Source organism: Vulpes lagopus, chromosome 2 (assembly GCF_018345385.1).
Source record: "Vulpes lagopus strain Blue_001 chromosome 2, ASM1834538v1, whole genome shotgun sequence".
NCBI lineage: Eukaryota > Metazoa > Chordata > Mammalia > Carnivora > Canidae > Vulpes > Vulpes lagopus.
This window is the reverse complement of record NC_054825.1, coordinates 42,976,301-42,997,719: the sequence shown is the minus strand read 5'-3', so window position 1 is coordinate 42,997,719 and position 21,419 is coordinate 42,976,301. Positions and strand designations below refer to the sequence as shown.

Genomic DNA, 21,419 nt, shown 5'->3' with positions numbered 1-21,419 from the left:
AACAAAAAAAAAACACCACGTTTGGCAGTTTCTTATGAAGTTAAAAATATGTTTACCATAGAACCCAGCAATCCTGCTGCTAAGTATTTACCCAAGGGATGTAACAACTTACGTTCACGTAGAAACCTGTATGTGAATATTTATAGTGGCTTTATTCATAGTCGCCACAAGCTGGAAACAGCCCAAATGCCCTTGAGCTGGTAAACGGATGAACAATTGAATACTACTCAGCAATAAAAAAAGAATGAAACTAGGAACAAAGAAACAACAAAGGTAAATCGCAAATGCATTATATGCTAAGTGAATAAAGCCAGACTCAAAAGGCTACAAGGAGATGATTCCCTTTGTCTGACATTCTGGAAAATGCAAACCTACAGAGACAGGAAATAGATGAGTGGTTGTTAGGGGCTGGGGTGCAGGAAGTTGGCTACAAAGGGACGGCGCGGGGAGACTTTTGATAGAGTTGTTCTCTGTCTTGACTATGCTCGTGGTTCCACGGCTGCGTGCAGCTGTCAAAACGCACGGAACTGTGTGCTAGAAAGGGTAAATTTTACTCTAGGTAAATTATAGCTCAATTAACCTGCCTGGAAAAAAAGCTCTCGGTGAGATTGTTGAGACAGGGAAATCCGGATGACAGGTAGGTCATTCAGGGTAGTACGACACGGGGAAGGAGGGCCTCACGCACACGGAGGGCAGGGGAGGCTTTCCGAGGAGGTGCCTCGGCTGAACCTGGAGGAGGAGAAGGAGCCTGGCCCGGAGGAGCGGCAGCGTGGCCGCGTGGCCGGGCTTCCACTCTGGGCATACACAGGGCCAGGCAGCCGGGGAGGACGGGGGGAAGGACACAGCAGCTTGGGACCATGTGTAGGAGGAGGACCATGGATGGAGGGGTGCCCTGACGATGAAGAGGGGGGTCAGGGAGCCTCCTACAGGGAGGAGTGGTCAGCCAGCCTGAGGGCGCCGATGGTGCAGGGGACCTTCTGGACCTTGCTGGGGCTCTTGCGGCCCGTGGGGAGGGCTCAGATGTCCTGGGTAGAGTAGCCGAGGCCCATCTCACCTGCACTAACCCTCCTGCTCTTCCACTGCAGTGCATGCTGGGACCGCGACCGAGAGGCTGCTGCTCCCCGGGCCCCCAGAGGCAGATCTGTTGGCCTCCCGGCACCGTCTGACCCAGGTAGGGGGAGAGCAGGGGCTCCCGCCGCCTCCTGCCTCTGCTCAGGAGTGGGGGGGTGAGGGCTCGGGCAGTGAGGAGCGGATGGGCGGCGGGCGATGGTGTGGGACACAGGTGGCTGTGAAGGCTCCAATCACAGCAGGGCCTCCTGGGGCGCCTGGGGGCACCAAGAGGCCCCAGGACATACAAGCCTGCTACGCCCGCCCGATTGTCCTGACGTGCGCGCTCCCTGTGGTCTGTTCATCCATTCCCTAAGCTGCTGTGGCTCTGGGAGCTTCTGCATCCATGGGGCTCCCGGTGCCGTCACTCTGGCCTTTCTCTGCCAGAGTCGCCGAGCTAGGCTTGCGTGTGTGCTTCCAAGAGGGACGGCTCTTACTCTGGAAGGCCCCAGACCCCTGCAGGACTCCCTCAGGGCACAGGTGCTCTCCTGGGCAGCAGGACCAGCCCCGCTCACTTTGGATCTACTTGGCATTTCTCTGCTGCTTCGGGGCACCCCGAAGGGTGGAGGCTTTCTGCTCAGGGCCAACAGCCCCCCAGGTGCGATGGACTGTGGGATTGCCGGAAAAAATACAGGATGTCCAGTTAAATTAGAGCTTCAGACAGGTAACAGTTTTTTTTAGCATAAGTGTATCCCCGATATTGCATTGGATACAATTTTTGCTAAATCTGACAACTCTAGTGGGACTGAAGCTCTGGTCCCCTCTCTACTTCTGGCAAGTTCTCCCTGCTGGGCCTGCCTTGGCCCCCTTGGACCAGCTGGCTCCAGTGCCTGTGATGACTGTCCTGGTGGCCCAGCCTGCTCAGGTCAGAATCAGTGGACATCTCCTGACTCCCCCAGGTCCCACAGGCCAACCCTGGGGCAGAGACCTGGGGGCTCCCTCTGGAGGCTGTTGACAGCGCCCTCAGGGTCCTCCCCCTTTGTGGCTCTCTGACAGCAGGGTCATGGGGTGTGGCCAGCTGAGCCTCTGTGCCCGTGAACAGAACTGTGAGACAGGCCTGGAGCCGTGAAAAGAACCAAGAATAGAAAATTGTTTCATGAGGTTGGAACCCAGAGTGCTTGGGGTGTGGGGGTGGAGGTGGGGGGTAACAGGAATGAGGCAGGGCCAGACAATGGGTGGTTTGGGATGCCCTATTTCTGCATCTTTCAAAACTGGGGAGACCAGGGAAGTGTTTTCATGGCAAATGGAATCATTTTTCTGATCAGTTAGGTAATATGTTCTCTGTATGTCATCTGTCTATGTATCTTTCAAACAATCCAAAGTATTTGAAGCATGCACTTTGAGTCCTTCCCCTAATCTTTTCCTCCCCAGGACTAAGCGCTGCTAACTAGTTCAGTATATCTCGCTCCAGACTCTTTTTCTATGCACTTATAAAAATATATTTTTTTAAGATTTATTTATTTATTTATGATAGACATAGAGAGAGAGAGAGAGAGAGAGAGAGAGAGAGAGAGAGGCAGAGACACAGGAGGAGGGAGAAGCAGGCTCCATGCTGGGAGCCCGACGTGGGACTCGATCCCGGGACTCCAGGATGGCGCCCTGGGCCAAAGGCAGGCGCTAAACCACCGAGCCACCCAGGGATCCCATAAAAATATTTTAAAAGCAAACACAGGGGCTCATCCTGGTTACACTGCTCTGTCACTTGAGTTTTCACCTGACAACACGTAGTATAGAGCATTCCAGAGCTCTTAGCTGTCCTCTCCTGCCGGTGGCTTGGGTGGCCTTTAAATTAGGCATCCTAAAAAAAATAAAAATAAAAAAATAAATGATGCATCCTCGTCAGCCCTGCTGGTGGCCCGTTAGCGCATTTGGCCGTCCATAAACCTCTCCCAGGGAACCTCCCAGTTGGTGTGTCTGTGTGCATGTGCGGTGGGTCCTTCAGGAGTGTTTCTGAAAGTGGGCCGCCTGGGTCGGAGGGTGCACATCTTCCAAGGTGTGATCCGTGCGGCCAGGGCAACCTCAACAAGGTTGTGCCCACTTAATACGTGCACGAGGCCTCGTCCCCTCCTCCTTGCCAGCCGTGGGCATTAGCAGTAACTGAAATCTCTGCTGATGAGTTAGGGGAAAATGGCTTTTCTTTTGCATTTCTTTGATTGTGAATGAGGTCGGGCACAACTGGGTATGTTTGTTGGCCACTTCTATTTCCTCATTTGCGAATTGCCTGTTGACATCACGTCCTCAGCTCATTGTGCTACTCATCTGTCCATGCATTCAGCAGGCATTTATTGAGCACTTATTATGTGTCAAGCACCCTTTTGGTCGGGGACCTAACAGTGAGCAAAACTGAGAAAAAGACCTGCTCCTGGAACTAACGCTCTAGGGGAGGAGAGATGACCGAGAAAAACAGATAAATGAGTGAAATTTGGTGTGTGCATTGAGTGTTAAGTTCAAAGGAGGAAAAAATAAAGCAGGGCAGGGATGGGAGCGGCTGGGACATGGGGGGTAAGAGAGGGTGGGAGGTACGGCCAGAGGGGGATCCAGAGCAGATTACACGGGGCCGCGGGGGCCGCCCCGAAGACTTGGCTTTTACTCAGGACGAAGCAGGGAGCCGTGGAAGGTTCTGAATATGACATGATATGATCTGAATTTCATTTGAATCCGATCCCTCTGGCTGCTGTGAAGGGGGCCAGGGAAGCAGGGAGATCAGTCAGGAGGCTGTTGTAACGATCTAGGGAAGAGACAGTGGGGGCCGGGAGTGGGGGGGCTTGATGGAGGTGGGGGAGGCGGATGGATTCTGGGTGCATGCTCATGGTAGAGCCAGTGGGACTTGCTGACAGATTGGGTGAGGCGGAGTGTGCGTGTGAGACGGAGAGGGAGCCAAGGATTACTGCCTTAGTCATCTCGGGCGGCCATAACCAAACACCATGGGCTTGGGGGCTTGAACAACACACGTGTATTCCTCACACTTCTGGAGACTGGGAAGTCTAAGATCAAGGTGCTGACAGACTCAGCTCTTGGGGATGACCCCCCACTTGGCTTGCAGACCATGCCACCATCTCACTGTGGGCTCCCATGACCTCTTCCTTAGTCGCAGCAGAGAACCCAGAAGTCTCTTCCTCTTCTTTGAAGGACACTAATCCCATCAAGAGGCCCTACTCATGACCTCATCTAATCCTATTTACCTCCCAAAGGCCCCACCTCCAAGTACCACATTAGAGGTTAGGGCTTCAGCTTATGAATTTTGAGGGGCACAAACATCAGTCTGTAACAATGACTCCAAGGGTTTGGGCCCAAGTCGCTGCCATCAGCGGAGACTGGACAGAGGATAAGGAGGAGTGAGTTGGTGGTGCAGGGAAGGAGAAGGCTTCATCTGTGGGCGGCAGGCCTGCCGACCTAATGTGTGGGGCCTGGAGCAAAGTGAAAATGGGTGACACTGTGTTTATTTTTATTTTTTAAAAGATTTTATTTATTTATTCATGAGAGACACAGAGAGAGAGAGGCAGAGACACAGGCAGAGGGAGAAGCAGGCTCCATGCAGGGACCCCGACGCGGGACTCGATCCCGGGTCTCTAGGGTCAGGCCCTGGACGGAAGGTAATGCTAAACCGCTGAGCCACCTGGGCCACCCGACACACTTTGTTTAAAAAAATCATTAAAAATTGCAAAGTGGGAACAGTAGAGCATTAAACCAAAAGCATTAGACGACACTCAGGGGCCTTGTGTGACTGCCCAGGTGGCACACCTGTGAGCAGGCCCTGGCTGGGCACATGCCAAGCGTGACATGCCAGTAGACGTCCAAGAAGTGTGGAGGGACAGTTGGATGTGTGAGGCTGGAGTCCGGGGGAGAGGTCTGGGCTGGAGATACAAGCCCAGGATTATCAGCCTAAAGGTAGTAGTTTAAGCCTTGAGATTGGTTGAGAGCATCAAGGGAGTGAATATACATAGAAAAGAGAAGCACCAGAGGCTTGTCCCTGGGGCCTCCCCAGTTAGGAGTTGGGAGCTGAGGAGGAACAGGAAAGGTGAGTAAGAAAGAGCAACCAGGAGGTCGAGGAAAACCAGGCAGGTGTGAGGTCCTGGAAGCCAAGGGCAAGACCTGCTTCAGGCCTGAGGTGGGATGAGAGGCGGAGGGAACATTGATCTCGCATTAGCTGCGGGAGATCACAGATGACCTTGGTTTCAGGGGTGGGGGCAGAGCGGATGTGTGAAATGCAACTCATTGACTTGCAAGAACAAACTGATTTATGAGAGGTTAAGGGGTTTAACCCTTTATCTGTCATATGTGGCAAATAGCTTTTCACGGTTTTGTGGAGGGTTTTTTTTTGTTTTTTGTTTTTGTTTTTTTTGTTTTTGTCATTCACACTTACAGAGCTTTTCTTAACCTCCTTAAATGTTCAAAACTGTCCCGTGGTCAGGTTTGCCACTCTTGTCCTTTACGGTTTCTGGCCTTTCCCAACTGCAAAGTATTGAAAATGTTGTCTTGTGTTACTTTCTGATTGTTTATGATATTTAAAAACATGTAGATCTGTAGTTCATTTGGAACATTGTTACGTATGTGGCTTGAGGTTGGGGATCAAAGTAGTTTTCCCCAGACGACCGGCCAGTTGCTTTGATGCTTCACGGAGTAAACTTTCCTCCCTGCTCTGCAGCTCCGTCCGTCTGTCCCGTTGCCATCGTTTGATCCCACTGATCTGTGTCTGGGGAGACATTTGGAAAGTGGAGAGAATGGAGGCTTAGTCGTTGACGGGGGGGGGGGGGGGGGGGGGGGGGGGGGGTTGGAGTGGAGGCTGACGCAGTTGCCTTCGGGGGGATGTGGGGAGAGGCAGAGGGAAGTTAGGGAGGACGGGGCTCTCCAGTCCCGAGGGCCTCCTGTGTGCCCTCGCGGTCCTGCAGGGGGGTGGTACTCTGTATATCCATTTGCAGATGCGGAAACTGAGGCCCTGAGAGTTTTCATCACACGTCCAAAGGCATCAGCTCTTAGGAGGTGAGGCTGAGACCGGGAGGCAGCAGGCTCCCTGCAGCTTTGCCTGCGCTCTGTCCACCCAGGTGAAAGGAGAGGCGGAGGGGAGCGGCTTCCAGGGAGGCTGGAAGGGCTCCAGGCATAAAATACACCCCTCCACCCCTCTCTGCTTCCCTGTCTGCCATTTGGCTGGGTCTTGAAGGTTTTCCCATTTTGAAGAGGAACCTGTTAAAACCAGAATACTCCTGGCAGGGAATCACACGTTAAGTTTACAGCTAACATCTTAATTATCAGTTAACACCTCTGCAGGGATTAGCTGACAGCCAACTGAGGACACGGAATGGGGGCCGGGTGTGATGTGTATCTGGGCTGGGAAAGGCCAGGCAGGGGGAAGGGTGACAGAGGAGGAGGCAGGTACCTAGCAATTCACAGCTCTCTTGGGGGCCCTGGGAAAGAGAGGGGGGTGGAGCTGGAGCCAGGTTTAGGGGGGCACGGGCAGGGAGAGGGGTAGCTCCTCTGTGGATGCCTGGGGCTGGGGCTCGAGGGGGAGCTGACATCTATTAGATACTTGTTGTGTCCTGGGATCAGAGGAGGCTTGTCACATTCTCAGCCCTGGCCTCGAGGTCAGGAAATCAGCCACCCATTAGCTGCCACACCAGTTGCCAGCAGGCACTCAAGGCTGGAACTTGTCTCTGACACCCACAGACCGAATCTGTCACCTAGCCCTGAGGAGTAGTGGTAGGAGAGAGGCTGAGGTGTTTGGAGCCTCTTCTAGCTTTTTGAGGGCCAGTCTACCCTGCCAGGGTCAGGGCTATGTGTGTGACCAGGGTCAGCGCTCAGGATGTGATAAGGCTCAGGGCTCAGAGGGTGAACAAGGTCAGTCTCAGAGTGTGAGCAGGGTCAAGACTCTGTTGAGTGACCAGGATCAGGGCTCAGTGTGTGACCAGGGTCGGGGCTAAGTGAGTAGCCAGGATTGGGGCTCAGTGTGTGTCCATGGTCGGGGCTCAGTGTGTGACCAGGGTCGGGGCTCAGTGTGTGTCCAGGGTCAGAGCTCAGTGTGTGTCCAGGGTCGGGTCTCAGTGTGTGACCAGGGTCGGGGCTCAGTGTGTGTCTAGGGTCAGGGCTCAGTGTGTGACCTGGGTCGGGGCTCAGTGTGTGTCCAGGGTCAGGGCTCAGTGTGTGGCCAGGCTCGGGGCTCAGTGTGTGACCAGGGTCGGGGCTCAGTGTGTGACCAGGAGGGTCAGACGGAGGAGGCCTCCTGGGCCTCACAGAGACCTCAGAATTTATTCCCAAGCGGTCATTTCCGCTTGTTTAGTCCTCAGCCGTGCAGAGCCATCGCAGGGAAGCATGTTCGTCGAGCACGTGTTCCTGGGCACCTGGTCTTCTGGACCCAGAGCCGTGGCTGTGAACCAAATAGAAAACTGCCCCCTGCCTTCCGGCGGCTGACGGGAACCAAGGGGCCGGCTCTGGTGCCCCTTCCCCAGGCCATCTCCGCAGACACAGGGGTTCATGGGGCAGGTTCTGGAAACCTGCTGTCCTTAAGGAGCCCGAAGGAGCTGCTGACGGAAGGTTCTGGGAGGGAGGATGGCTGAGTCAAAGAGGAGGCGAGCAGAAGAGACCTCTCAGGAGAGGAGACCCCATCCCCTGAGGCCCACCCTCTGTGGCAGAGAAGGGGGTTAGGCGCTCGCAGGTGTGGCCGGCTGTCCCGTTCTGCTCAGGACTGTCCCACCGTAGCTGTGTCAGCCCCTGGATGGCCCGTCACGCCACCCGAAGGCCCCTCTGTCCCCGAACCCCGGACTCTGTCCCTGGCCGGCCCGGATTGGCCGGTCGCCTTGGACGGGGTCTAGGCCTTGGTGCCGGCCGCGCCTGGGCTCTGGGAAGCAGCTGCGGGCCGGCTGGGGCGCTGCTGGAGGGGCGAGGGGCGAGGGGAGAGGCGTCCGTGCTGTGGCTGCCGAAGGCGGGAGGCCAGATCCAGCAGGCGGACTCGGGTCTGGGGCACCCGGCCGGGCCCGTGCTGGCGAGGTAGTGGCTGCCAGCTGCCCCCCAGGCGGGAGGCCTGGCTCCTCTGCTGTTCGGCCTGCAGCTCGCTGTGTGGTCCCGGGGACAGGCGGCCCCGAAACTGGACCTTAGCGGCTTTCGCTGAGACTCGGCTGGGACTCGGGCCAGACCCCCTGAGGGGGGTTTGGAAAGCACAAAACGTGGCCTGGGTCGCTGCTGCTTTGGGCACAGCTGTGGCTCTAGGGCCTGCCCGTGGGTGCCGGCTCTGGGCCTGCAAAGGGGCCTCGGGGCGGCCACCTCTCCGTTCTTGGGGGAGACATCCATGTGTCAGCTGTGGGACAGGAATTGGAGGCCGCGGCCAGGGACGTGGCCTGTGGATGTGTTGGTTCCATTTCAAACACATTGGTTCCTTAACACCGAGATCTAATTCTCGTACCCTGAGACTCACCACTTTAAAGTGTGCAGCTCAGTCCTTTTTTAGCACATTCACAGGAGTGTACGATGGTCGCTGTTCTAATTTCAGAGCGTTTCCAGCCCTCGGAGAGGGAGCCCTGTGCGCATCTCCGCTCTCCATCCCCCAGGCCCCGGCAGCCACGGCCCCGCTCCCTGTGTCTGGGCTGGCCTCGTCCGCGTTTCATAGACTTGGAGTCCCGCGCCACGTAGCCTGCTGGGCCTGGCCACCCAAGGGGACGTTTGCAGAGCTCATCCACGTTGTAACGGGCCCCGCAGTCCTTCTCGTGGCCCAACCGCATCCGTGCTACGGATAGACCGCATTTTCTGTTACGTGTTCATTTGCGGGCATTGGGATTCTCTCCTCTTTTTGGCGATTAGGAATGGCGCGTTTGTGTGACGGTCCTTGTGGGAACGTGCGTCCTGTTGTCTTGCATCTACCCCAGGGCTGGGACGGCTGGGCTGTGAGGTGTCTGTGTCTCTGCCTCCCTTAGGGCCTGTGCCCTCCACTTCCCAGGTCCTGCCATTCCTGATGGCGTCACGGCACCCCTCCAGTCCCTGTCATCTTCTCTCTGGCCCCTGTAGGCCTCTTAGGTTTTCAGCCTTTGATTACCGAACAGTGGTGGAGGGAAATGTCGGAGCTGTAGGAGACGGAGAAGGCTCCTGACCCGGGGAGGGGTCCTGGAGGGCTTCCTGGAGGAGATGCCACCTGCCTTACTTAGGGCCAGTGGACATTTTTTAGGGCAGAAAGAGTGAGGGAGGGTCTTCCCCGGCCTGGTGGGCAGGTGCTGGGAGGCCAGGGGGGCTCCAGGGCCCAGCTGAGGTGTCCTCTGTCCTGTCCTCTGGTGCTCACCTTCCCTCCACCTTCAGCCTTGGTCTCTGCCATTTGTTCAGGGAACTGCAAGCAGCTTGAGAGAAGGGGAAGATGAGGGGGTGAGGCAGCCGACGCCCTCTGCAGAGAGACCCCGAGCAGGGTGGGCCCAAGAATGGGGGCTTGGGTGCTGGGGGCAGAGTCCGAGGACCTAGGGCAGAGGGCACCATGGGCCAGGACACCTCACGTCCCCAAATAGCATCTGCTTGTCCCTCCTTCGGGGCCAGTGAGAGGCGGGAGGGGCTGGACCAGGCCCGCGCAGAGGCAGGGCAAGGGCCCGCACCCGGAGCCCTGCATCCTCCCGGGCTTCTGCTCCGCTACCTAATGGGTAATTATACCCTGACGTGCACGGAGGCGAAGAAGGGATTTTCTCTGAAGCAAATTCTCCCGTGAAATATTCAGGCCACGCTGGGCTTCATTTCCCAGCCGCCTAATCGCTACTGCTTGGCTTGGCCGCAGTGTGAGAGGCCACATGTGCCTGGAAGGCCACATGGGGCTTTTTATTTCCTTCTCAACAGGGAGAGGTTTCCACGGGCTGGAAGAGCCTTGGCTTTGGGCCTGAGATGCTGCACGCGTGTGTGCGCGCGTGCTGGGGGGTGCTTGCTGCTTCTAGCCTGTGCACACTGGTGTATGAACTTGGCCTCGTGCGCACGTGGTGTTGCGTGTGCCGATGCCCCGGCACCTACAGGCCAGTTCGCAGTCCCCCGGCTTGTCTCTGAAGGGCCTTCCCCGCTCCGCCCCCGCGTCTGTGATTCTGGGCGGCAGGGCCGTGCGACACCCTCTCGGGCGTGAGTCCTGCCCGTGACCGCATGGCACGCGGGCTTCTGGAGGCCTGGGGGTCCTCACGGGCTCGGGCTCGGGGACGCACATGGCCCTGGCCCGCCATGCATTGGACTCAGGCTCTGCCTCTCTTCTGACGTGAGGGTTCGTTTGGTTGCCAGCAAGTCTTAAGGACTTGATGTGGGGCTGGGAGGGCGGGAGGACGTCTGGCCCTCTGTCGGTGCCCCCAGCCCCTGGCTACCCCACCGGTCTCGTGCAGCCCAGAAGAGCCTGGCCTTTGCACAGAGGGTGTGAGGGTGTTGCCACTGGATCTTGCTTTTGCAGTCGGTTGCCTCTTCCACGCTGCGTGGTAGGCAGGGCTGGAGCTGTCATACCCGTCCGGCCGAGGAGGAAACTGAGGTCCAGAGAGGCAGAGGCATGCCTGAGGTCTCTGGGTGAAGCAGGCTGTGAGCAGGAGCGCCGGCTCCGCCTCCCCTGAGCCCAGCCTTTGGCCCTGGCGGGGGGGCCCTGCTCCTGGGAGAGGTGGCCCCAGCTCCCGTGTCCTCTCCGCAGCAGCACCGGGGGTGCCAGAGGCGGTGGGCATGATGCCCATCGCTGGTGTTTCCTCCCGTGGCTGTAATTAGCAGCTGCCCAGGTGGAGGTCCAGGCACACTTCGCATTGTCGGCCTGTTACCGTCACCCTGACAAGGCCGACGTCACCCTGACAAGGCCGACGGGGGACTGGCCTTAGAGGAGAAGGAGAGGCGGACGCCGAGCCCAAGGCCCACAGCTCTGCCCTGCTCCCCTGGGACGTGCCCTTGAGCATGGCCCTCTAGAGCGGCCCCTCGGCCCCGTGTCCCCCTGGGGGCTCGCTTCCCCCTCGGCTCCCTGGCCCCTCGGCTCTCCGCTCGGCTCCGCTGGCTTCCACTGGAGAGCGGCCTCCGCAGCCCCGGGAGCCTCGGGCCCTGTCCCAGCTGGACCTGCGTACCCCTGGGGGGCCAGGCGGCACCTCATCCGTGAGCTCTTTCAAACAGGGGGACCAAGAGGAGCACTCCCAGACCCCTGGAGTCCCCTTGTCCACCCCTTTGGGCCTCCCCTCCACCCTCCCCTCCGCCTCCCTCCCCTAGATCTCTTTGGATCCTTTGGCTCCTTGAGCAGCAGAAGCTAAGCCGGCAGTCATCCGGGGACTTCCCCACCCTTGCCATCTCCCCAGCTCAGGGACGCACTGCCAGCCCGCCAGGCTGCAGGCCTCACCTAACGGGAAAACAGGAGACAGCACTAAAGCGGCCGCTCTTGTTTCTCGAGTGTTTATCCTGTGGTAGGTTCTGTTAAAAGCCTCTTAACAGCAATCCGGTCCTCAAAACAACCCTACGTGGTAAATACACGGATCATCCCCATTCTCCAGGTGAGGAACTGAGGTGCAAGGAAGCTGAGTGCACCCAGCCCCGCTGTTGCCCGCCAAGCCATTGCCTCCCCCTGCCTCTCTCCCCCTGGGCTCCCAGGACAGGTGGGGATCACGTCTTGCCTGGCCACCCGCCCAGTGCCCGGCCCACAACGGGCTCCCGATGGGCCAGCGAGGGTAGTGGCGGCGACAGCAGATGGCTCCCCTCCCTGGAGCTCCGTGCACCGCAGCGGGGATCTCGCGCCCCACGTCCCGCAGGAGGCCCGGCTCTGCCCGTGAGCACCCCGATGCGCCAAGAGGCCACGCTGCCTGCCGAGCCACACTCCCCCGGGCCCGGCCACCACAGGGGTGTTCAGAGCTGGGTATCAGCTCTTCCCGGGACTTGGCGAGGGTCCCCACACATTCCCATCACTTCCTCTTCTGTTGGACGAGCCCTGGTGGCTGCTGCACACTCGGTGCCCGGCCCCGCGGAGGGCCTTCGGCTCGCTGAGGTGACCAGGCCACCGGGCATGCAGCCTAGGTGGCACAGGAGCAGCGGGCAGGGTAACACTCGCCCGGGGACAAGTACCAGGGCAGCGTGTGGAGCTGGGCAGGATGGGGGAGGAGGGCGGGAAGGGGAGGAGCGATTTTCAGGCTGAGGGAGAGGAAAGGGCATCACACGCAGAGGGAACAGCCTGTGCAAAGCTCAGAGTCTGAGGGAGCACGTCGGGCTCGGGACAGGGCAAGTTCAGTGACAAAATACGCGGTGGGTGGGCCTGCTTGAGGCAGGGCGGGCTGGCTGGGGCCGTTGGGCGGATTTGCGCCCCCCCCCCCCCCAGAGGAGCCTGTGAGGACCGTTCAGTGCATCTTCCCTGCCCCGTGTAGGGGGACGTGTGCGAGGCCAGCGTACGTGGTCGGGTGGCGGTGCTGGTCCCCAGCCTGCTCACTGAGCCAGCCTCGAGAGGCCTGTGCGAGGACCAAGGGTGCCCTGACCACGCTCGCTGGCAGGCACCTTGGGCTGGGGAGCCAGACACACCTGGACCGGGGCTGCACACATCTATGCCTCGCCTCCCGGCCGTCAGAGCTCCCAGCCCCTCCGTGAGCCCCTCTGACGGGGTTACCCCAGTAGGAGCGGGGAGACCGAGTCCCCACAGTGGCGGGGTCCCGCACGGGCTCACGCACAAGCAGCGGGTGAGGCGGGCTGCCTCCCGCCCTTCGGAGGGGTTTTGGGGTCCTCGGCAGAGATGAGACCCTAGCTCTTGGGGTCTGGGGCAGGCGAGCTGTGGAGAAGTACAGGGCTCAGCGAGGGCAGAGGTCAGGCGAGGAGCCTGGAAGGTGGCCGAGGAGGCAGCTTCCTTTTGGAAACCTACCACCGCCCAGAAGGGTTTCCAGAATTTAACCTGAGCACCGAGTGGCCTGTCTCTGGGGATATTTCTTCTCTAGTAGCTCGTGGGGCCCCAAGGTCTGGCCTCCCGGGGGCAGATGCTGTGGGTGGAGGTGGGCATCCAGGGGACAGCCGAGCGGGTGCCCTCCACCCATCCCTATGTGCCCCTCCCCTGCCATGACGGGGAGCTCAGGGCCTCCTAGAGCAGCACCCAGGTGCCCAGAAAGGAGAGGTTGGGAGAGTCGGAGGGTAGGGTCGCGGCTCAGCTGGGGCGTGGGCTCCTGGCAACGAGGTCGGGTCTGGGGATTCAGGGCCTTTTACCTTGTTGTCAAGAGCATATTTTAGCTATTAGTGACAGCAGCGAGGGATTTGGGGAGGATTTCTCTCTCATTTCCCAGAGCTTTCAGCAAGCCTCCTCCCTTCCCACCCTTCCGCCTGCCAGGGCTGAGAATATACACACACACATGCACACAGGCACGCACACACACGCTCGGTGTTCCTGTGTGGCTGAGAGAGGGAGAGAAATCTGGGTCAGTCTCCCAGAGAAGGCTCTTGACGTCTCCCCACCTTCCCCAGCAGATGCTCCGTGTGGCAAACTTGGGCCGTGGTCTGACAGCCGGGGCCCTGCCTCGGGCCTGCCCTGCATGGGGACCCCTCCCTGGGCCCCCCTGCCCGGGCGACCTCACACGGTGGCCTCCGTGTCTCCCCGCAGCCAGACACCAGGGCTCACACGGGGTGGTGGGGGGCTGGGTGCACTCAGCTTCCTTGCACCTCAGTTCCTCACCTGGAGAATGGGGGTGAGCCGTGCTGTGCTCTGCTGTTGGCCATGCTGAGGGCGACGCAGGCTTTCCCGTCCCCTGCTGGACCCTCTGGCTTCAGCCCCTGGTTTGGGGGAAGACCATCGCTGGAGCTGGGGACACATGGTAGGAACCCCATGCACAGAATGCCTGACCCAAGGCAGACCCCCCAATGCTGGAATTCCATGCAGTAGGCAAGGGCCAGGGTCCCGGTTGGGTGCCTCAGGGGCGGGTTTCTGAAGAAGGTGGACAAACAGCTGAAGAGGTCACTTCCATTTCAGGATGGAGCTAGAGCCCCGAGGGGGCAAGTGGGTGTCTGAGACAGGCCCAAAGGATGTGGCTGGTCCAGTCAGAAAGGAAAAGGGATAGGGCTGGCTGGGGTCCCGGAGGGGCAGGCACCCCGAGGGCCACGCGGGATCCTCAGCTGGAAAGACGGCAGGGCAGGCTGTGGTGTGGGCAGTGTCCTGGGCAGGGATGGCCCGTGAAGATTGGGACAGTCTGAGATCATCTCCCCCCAGCACTGGCCCTTGGGGGGGTCTGTAAGACCCTCTGGTTTGGCACAGCTGCAGACAGGGAAACTGAGGCCTGGTGAATGTAGAGGGCTGGCCTCTGGCTGTGTGTGGTGAGGGCCACTCTGCCCCAGCTTGCTCGGCCCCTCCGAGAGGGCAGGAGGAGAGAAGGAGCAAAGGGCAGCAAAGTCAGGAAAACAGGATGCAAGATGTAGGGTGGTGTGAGGATGTGACCAGCTGTTCCCCCAGCAGACGTTGGCCGGAGAAGGGCTTGTCCCAGCCCTGCCCTCAGCAGAGGTGGCCTGAGCATGGACAGCGACCTGCACTGGGTCCCCTTTGCAGTCTCACGTGGGCTGGCGAGGTAGGTGCTAGCATCCCCGTTTCATAGATGCGCACACTGAGGCCCAAAGGGAGGCCTTCCCCGGGCACATGGATGGGTAGGGGTAGCGCCTGCCCGAAGGGGACACAGCCCTGCTCCTGGCAAGGGGGTCTTCCACAGCTGAACACTCTCAGCAAGGCATTCCTCGCTGCCCTGAGGCAGGGCTGGGCCCAGCTCCTCTGGGAGGATGGACGCTTGTCTTTAGGACGCTATATGTCCTGTTTTGTTCCCTGCGCTCGCCAAGAATTTCTTCTGTGATTCTGACCAGGGTCCCTCATGCTTTACCTTGATCCCACCACTCTTGTGGGGTCTGGTCAATCCAAAGCCCCCAGCGACTTCTCCTCTGTTCCTCTGTCTTCTTGGTTGTGGGTGAGCCCTGCAGCCTGGCCAGCCCCTGGGGGCCAGGCGCCAGACTGACCACGCGGCCCTCGGCAGCACCCTCCGCAGCAGGCCGGTTGAGAATAGCTCGCCTTTGCCTAGTGTTGCCATCCCCATCACCGCCTCCGCCCATCTCGTTTCTGCTGAACTCCTTTGCCATCCAAAGGGCCTTATTTTCCACCCTTTTTGCCGATTCCTCTCTCCCAGTGTGTGTCCGCAGAGCCTAGCACAGCACTGAGCAGCCAGCCAGGCTCAGGCAGGCTCGGAGCCCTTCCTCCCCGCTCCTGCCTGTCTTGGGGATTTCCCAGCTCCCAAACCAGGCTTGTGGTTTGGTTGAGATCTAGGGGCAGGCTCTCAAGCCCTTTTTTTAAAAAAATATTTTATTTCTTTATTCATGAGAGACACAGAGAGAGAGAGAGAGAGGCAGAGATACAGGCAGAGGGAGGAGCAGGCTCCATGCAGGGAGCCTGATGTGGGACTCGATCCCAGGACCCTGGGGTCACACCCTGGGCTGCAGGCAGGTGCTCAACCGCTGAGCCACCCGGGCGTCCCTCTCAAGCCCTTGAAGGCTGTTCTCCACTCTCGCTCCGCCTTATCCACCCAGGCTGGGAAGACCCAGGGTTGACCCTGAAATCTGAGGCTAAGAGGCCCAGACCTTGCTTACTGTGCCCTGCCCCCTACAACAAGCCCCCGATTTGCCTCCATCCAAAGAGAAGCTGACCTTAGATCAGGGGGAGCAGGGAAGCAAGGTGGCTTTTAACTAATTCATACTAAGGTGGCAGTGACTGATAGCCCTTTATCCTACCTATGGTATTTGGATTTGAACAGAGGAGCGTTATAGCAATGATATTAATAATAACAGTAACAAACTACTAACTCAGTTTTTACTGCGTCGGATACTGTTGTTGACACCGTACACGTATTACATCATTTAATTGAGCCACTAACTCTGATGAATTTCTAATTGGCGGGAAAATGAGGAAAGTATTTTGAGGGGTGGGAGGAGAATGAGGAGGCGGGGGCAGACCGCTCTCCTCCAAACCTCCATCCCAGCTCCCACTTGCTATAGAAAGGAGTCCAGGGGTTTGCACTGCGAACCGTGTCAGACATTTGCTTGAGGTCACCTTGGGAGGGCGGGGAGGCTCTGCTTCTCCCTGGGGCTCACAGGTCTCCCATGAGATGCCTGGGAGGGTGGCACCCAGTCTAGGCAGCCTGCCCCTCCATCTGGGATCTCTGAGCGCCCTTTAGAAAGTCCCTTGCTGCTGCTAAGGGTCATCACACAGCCCCCCCCTCCCCGCCCCAGGAGGCAAAGGCAGTGTCCTCCATGGTCCCTGAACCCCTCCAGGTGTCCTATGGCTGAACAGCTGTCTGGCCTTCTGACCATACCGTTGACTCGGCGCCAGGCTGGACATGCCACAGAGCCTATTAGTGTGGTTTAACACGAGCCTCAAATAAACCCTACAGAGTTGAGTGGAGCAGGGACAAGCATTCCCATCTTGCAGATGGGGAGACCGAGGCTCAAAGAGAAATAACTGTGCTGAATCTTCTTCTCTGGAAGGATGACCTAATGGACTCCTGAAGTGAGGGGTGAGAAGGCTGATTGATTGCACCCAGATAGGGACGCTCCCCCCTTGGAACAAAGGAGCATGAGGTAGTGGTGGCCTTTTAGGCCCCGTCGCTCCGCATCTCCACCACCCTGTCTCCTGGATCCTGCGGGCAGCCCCCATTGGAGGAGCCAGACCCGCTCAGCCTCTCCTGCCTGCCAGCACTCGAGGCCAGGCGGCCTGGAAATTCAGTCATTGATCTGGAGACTTCCCTTGGAAATCTCCCCGCGTAGCCGGCTTTTACCGTTCGGCCAGCTGCCAGCCCCACAGCCCATTCCTCCCAGCTGCCCTGACGGTGACCGGTCATCCATCCCCCCATGGGAAGGTAGCTGGCCATTCCCTGTTCCCCCACCCCACACTCCCGAGGGCACGGCCCCGGGGGCTCTGAGCCCAGATGTGGTTCTGGGTAACGTGGTTCCAAACTAATCTCAACCACCAACTGCTGTGTGGTCTCAAGCAAACCACTTCCCTTCTCTGTGCCTTTGTGTCCACACCCAGGACACGGATGGAGGTCAGATGGCCTTGAGGGTGCAGTGTGATTGAGTGAGGGAGCTGGCAGGGTGGCCGCTGTGATGAGGGCTCCCAAGGGACCCGTCCTTGGAGTTCCTCGGGCTGGGGGAGGCCAGCGTCGGGCGTGATGACACCTGCCTGTCAGCAAGTCAGGGAGGACTTCTCAGAGGAAGTGGCACTTGGGCTGGTCCTGAAGGACCATCAGACCGGGTGATGGTGTTCTCCATGGCTAGAAGGGCCCCACGGGGGCTTGGTCCACCTGTGGCCTGGGAGTTTCTGACTTGCGGTTCCTACTTGTTGACCATGTAGGCCGCGGCGCATACCTTTCAGCAGCTCCCCAACGCCCTGGGCCAGAGTCCCTCAGAGGCCCGGCAATGCCTGGTCCCGGCTTCCTCCGGCCGCGCCCAACTTCTTTCTCATTCTGTCCGAGCTGGGACCTTTGCACAAGCTGCTCCCTGACCTGACGCTGTGACCACAGTAATGCCTGACTCTGTGGTCAGATGACCCCCATTCCCTTCCAGGGCCTGCCAGGCCCTCTGGGATCTGCCTCCCACTCCCCCCCAGAACCCTCGCCCCCTCTCCAGGTCCCAGACCCCGGCGTCGCAGTCTCCTGCATGGGGCTCGGCTCCAGTAGCCACCGGGTGACATCCTGGTTTGCCTGCGACTAGGGCTTTTCGGGAAAACTTCTAACGCTGAAACCAGGACAGTCCCCGACACATGGGCGTGGTTGGGCACCCTGATTTCCCTCCAGCCCCTACTGCCAAGCCTGCCTGTCTTCTTGTCCTCACCACTCTTCTGCGAGAAGACCAGCCTGTCCCGGTGTTTTTCCTCCTCCGTCAGCTGTCCCCGCCACTGGCCTTGAGCTGCCAGAGAGCAGAGCAGTCCTGCGTGTCTGTCCAGCCCCAAACCCCCCGGGCCCAGAAGGATGCCGGCGCCGACACGCGCTCAGTCAGTTTATTGAATGAATGAGTGAGGGGCGTGGACTTGGACCCGAGCAAGTCTCTTTTCCTCTTTGGCCTGAGTTCCCTTCCTGGAGCCAGAGAGTGGGCTCCGGGTGCCTCGGGGACGGCTCTGGGCCCAGGGCCCCCCTATGCAGCAAGTGGGAGACGGGGGCAGAGCTGGCTGCGAGGGCAGCGGGGCCGGGAAGGAGCCAAGGCTCACAGCCCTCACCTGCCCACGTGTCCCACCATCACCTGAGGGCCATTTCTGGGCCAGGCTCCTGGTCCAGACCCAGGGCTGGGGGTGTCCAGAGCAATGGCGCATCTGCCAAGCCCCGCTCCCCGCCACCCCCGAGAAACAGATGGCCCGAGCTTGGGCGGGTGGCAGAGACGAGGACTGGCATTTGTGTATGTGTGTGGTTTTTAAAAAATCTGACACATTTTTGTCACGTCTTGGTGCATCAGAACAGTAAAGGAGGCGGGAGTGTGAGAATGTTTTAACTCGCAACTTTGTAACAGCTCCAGCTTCTCCGGGCCTCCTCCGGCTCCCCCAGGCCCCCGCGGCGGAGCCTCGAGCCCATCTGTTCCCGAATCCCCGCACCCCCACACCCTGCCGTTGCTCCAGCCTTCCGTCCATCCATCCTTCCTGTCGGCTGAGGGGAAGCAAGGAGTAGGGAGCGGCTTGAGACTCCCAGAGGGCCCCGGGCACGGAGGTGGGGGACCTGTTTTGGGGCATCGGCCTGACCCTGTACTTGCTGTGGGACCTTGTGCAGTTCCTGACCCTCTACCCCCCCGCCCTGCCCCGCGTTCCTAAGGGGTCAGGCCCATCCCCATCGGATTCTGTGACTCTGACACTCTGGGAGAATGAAGAAAGGGAAATTTGGGATTCAGAGCACCCAGGGATCGTGGCCCCCATGTGGTAGTGAGAACCACATTCCCAACCCCAGACTCAGTGTGTCCCAACCTGCACTCCCCTCAGGCCTGCAGCTCGGGTTCCTCACAACCTAATCCCCACTCTACCCAGTCCACCCCGGGTGGTGCTTGGAGGGTGACCCAGGTGCTTGGAGGGTGACCAGGTCGGATTGGCTGCTCCAGGGAGGAACTGGGGGGAGGGAGGAGGAGCCAGGTGGTCATACCAGGGACCCAGACGTCTTTCCACTGCCCCACTGTGCTCCTCTGTCCTGCAGGAAAGGAAGCAGGGCTGGCACTAGGTCCTCAAAGACTTGCTTCTCGGCCCTGAGCCTGCCTGGCTCTGGCTTCCATTTCATTAGTCATGGAAATGCCAACTGGCCTGGAAAACCAGGAGTACACACGGCAGGCTGGTAGGAGGTGCCCTGGGCTTTGGGAACTGCTCAGAGTGTGAAGGGGCCATGCCCTGGGACAGCTCAGTCATGGTGAGGGGCTGAGCCTCACGTCCTCTTTCCGCGGCTCAGACACCTAGGCTGCTGGGCACCTGTGCCATGGCTTGTGATGGCATGGGGGCAGGTGGCTGGTGTGCCACGGCCAGGGGCAAAGAAACCAGCCCTGCTCCGTCCTGTGCCCTGCATCCCTGTGCACCTAACACCCTGAACTTCCAAGTCCAGGGCAGGTGTCAGGGAGCAAAGGCAGAGGGAACAGGAAGCAGAGGGAGTTGTCTTCTTCTGTCCCGTGGCCCCTCATCCCCTTGTCCCCCTTGTCCCCATCAGAGGCTGCACCAGATCACTGTCAGGGCTCGGGGAGCTCTGTGCTCCTTGGGCAGGGCCTGGGCCAGCAGGACAGCACCACCTCCAGCCCCCCACCGCCCTGCCCCCACCCCGCCAATCACAAGAGTCCCTGCAGGAGATGGGCTCGCTTGCTGGGGACAGTAGGCCCTGACCAGGGCAGCCAGCAGCCAAGTAGACCAGCAGCACCCCATTGCAGCCCAGGCCCCAGACCCCAGGGCCCAGCTGAGTCAGTGCCATTTGAAGCTCACCATATGGGCGCTGGGTGGGTGCAGGGGGAGGAGCTGGGGTTGCCATGAGAACCCGCACGCTGGCATTTCCTCTTTTGGGGAAGCTGAACCATACTTCGCAGGCGGTGTAGGCTTCTGAATCCCATTTCTCTGTGTTTTTTAGGAAGGGAAAAAGGGCAGGGAAAGGGGGTGGAAAAGATAAGGAGGGAGAGACATGGAGTGAGGCACAGGGAGCCACGGGGGCTGTGTCCTTTCTGGAGCTCTGTGGGGTTGATCAGGGGCCTTTGTTCGCAGGAGCGGAGCCCAGGGCCAGAGTGGGGCCTGGTGCCCCTCTGACCCCTTACCCAGGCCTTTGTAAACCTTTTCCTTTCAAGACACAAACCCCACGCCCTGCCTGAGTTGGAAGCCAAGTCTTTGGCCCCTTCCTGGGTTCTCATCCTCCCTCCAGTCCCTGAGTGCCCAGCCTGTGCGCAGTGACCCTGGGGCAAGGAGGCCAGGGGCAGGCGTCTGTTCTGACCCAAGCGCATCACAGCCTCCATGGCTTCGGTAGCTGGGCGGTGGGGTTCCACGTGGCGGGGTGGACAGACGTGGAAGGCTGCCTGGAGAACGGGGAATCGTGCAGGGCTGGGGAGCTGAGAGGAGAGGGCTGTTTCCACCATCCATCTGGTAAGGGATGGGGGAGGTGGATATGCTAAGAATACAGGCTTTGGGGGCAGACAGATCCGGGTGTGAATCTGGCGCTGTCTCTTCATACCTGTGGCACCTCTGGCAGATGAACCTTCTCTAGCCTCCTTCTCCCCATTCTGTGAAATGGGGTGATGGCACCTGCTGCGGGCTTCCTGCAGTGCTCACCACCTGGGGGGGGGGGTAGACCTTGTTAGATGGCATCTGTCCCTGGTGGTGTCACTCAGGATGTGGGCCCTGGCATTGGGTAGGGGCCCAGGGACAAGCGGATGTGGCCCTGGGCCTGGAGGGGGGGGTGCCCGCCCTGAGCAAAGGTGTGGCAGGTGGGACCCAGCACGGCCGCGTTCTGGGGAGGCGACATTGGAGAGGAGCTGCCCTGACAGGGAGGAGGAGAGGGACGGCAGGAAGGAGGCAGTGATGGGGCAGTAGCATTATTCCCACTTGACACCTGAGAAGACCAAGGATCAGAGGAGGAGAATAGTTGCCCCGTCCCCAGCTAGGGTAGCAGCACCGGGATTAGAGCCCCAGTCAGCCCTGGAGCCCTGCCCATGATCCCTCTGGGTCTCTCTCCTCCAGCCCTCCCACACCAAGGCCGCAGCCTGGCCTCCCCGATGGGCCACAGGGTGAGGCTGGCTGCGAGGATGCTGCACTCAGCAAAGACAGAGAAACGAGGAGGCACTGGTGCTCCCTGCCGGCGGGAGTGGGACCGTACGAGCCAGCCTGGGGCGGCCTCGGGACCCCGCCTTCGGAGGAGCACAGTCCCAGGGGATCTTGAGGCCGATTC

The 21,419-nt window shown here is 59.5% G+C and overlaps 1 protein-coding gene across 1 annotated transcript in view; it reads left to right on the top strand.

Annotated features, from left to right (window-relative positions):
* The window catches only part of LINGO1 (leucine rich repeat and Ig domain containing 1), a 70,035-nt gene that overhangs the window by 12,723 nt on the left and 35,893 nt on the right, over positions 1 to 21,419 (top strand). Inside the window, exon 2 of the mRNA XM_041745982.1 lies at positions 1,086 to 1,171. The gene's annotated coding sequence lies outside the window, so the exon portion shown is untranslated. The remainder of the gene's footprint in view (positions 1 to 1,085; positions 1,172 to 21,419) is intronic.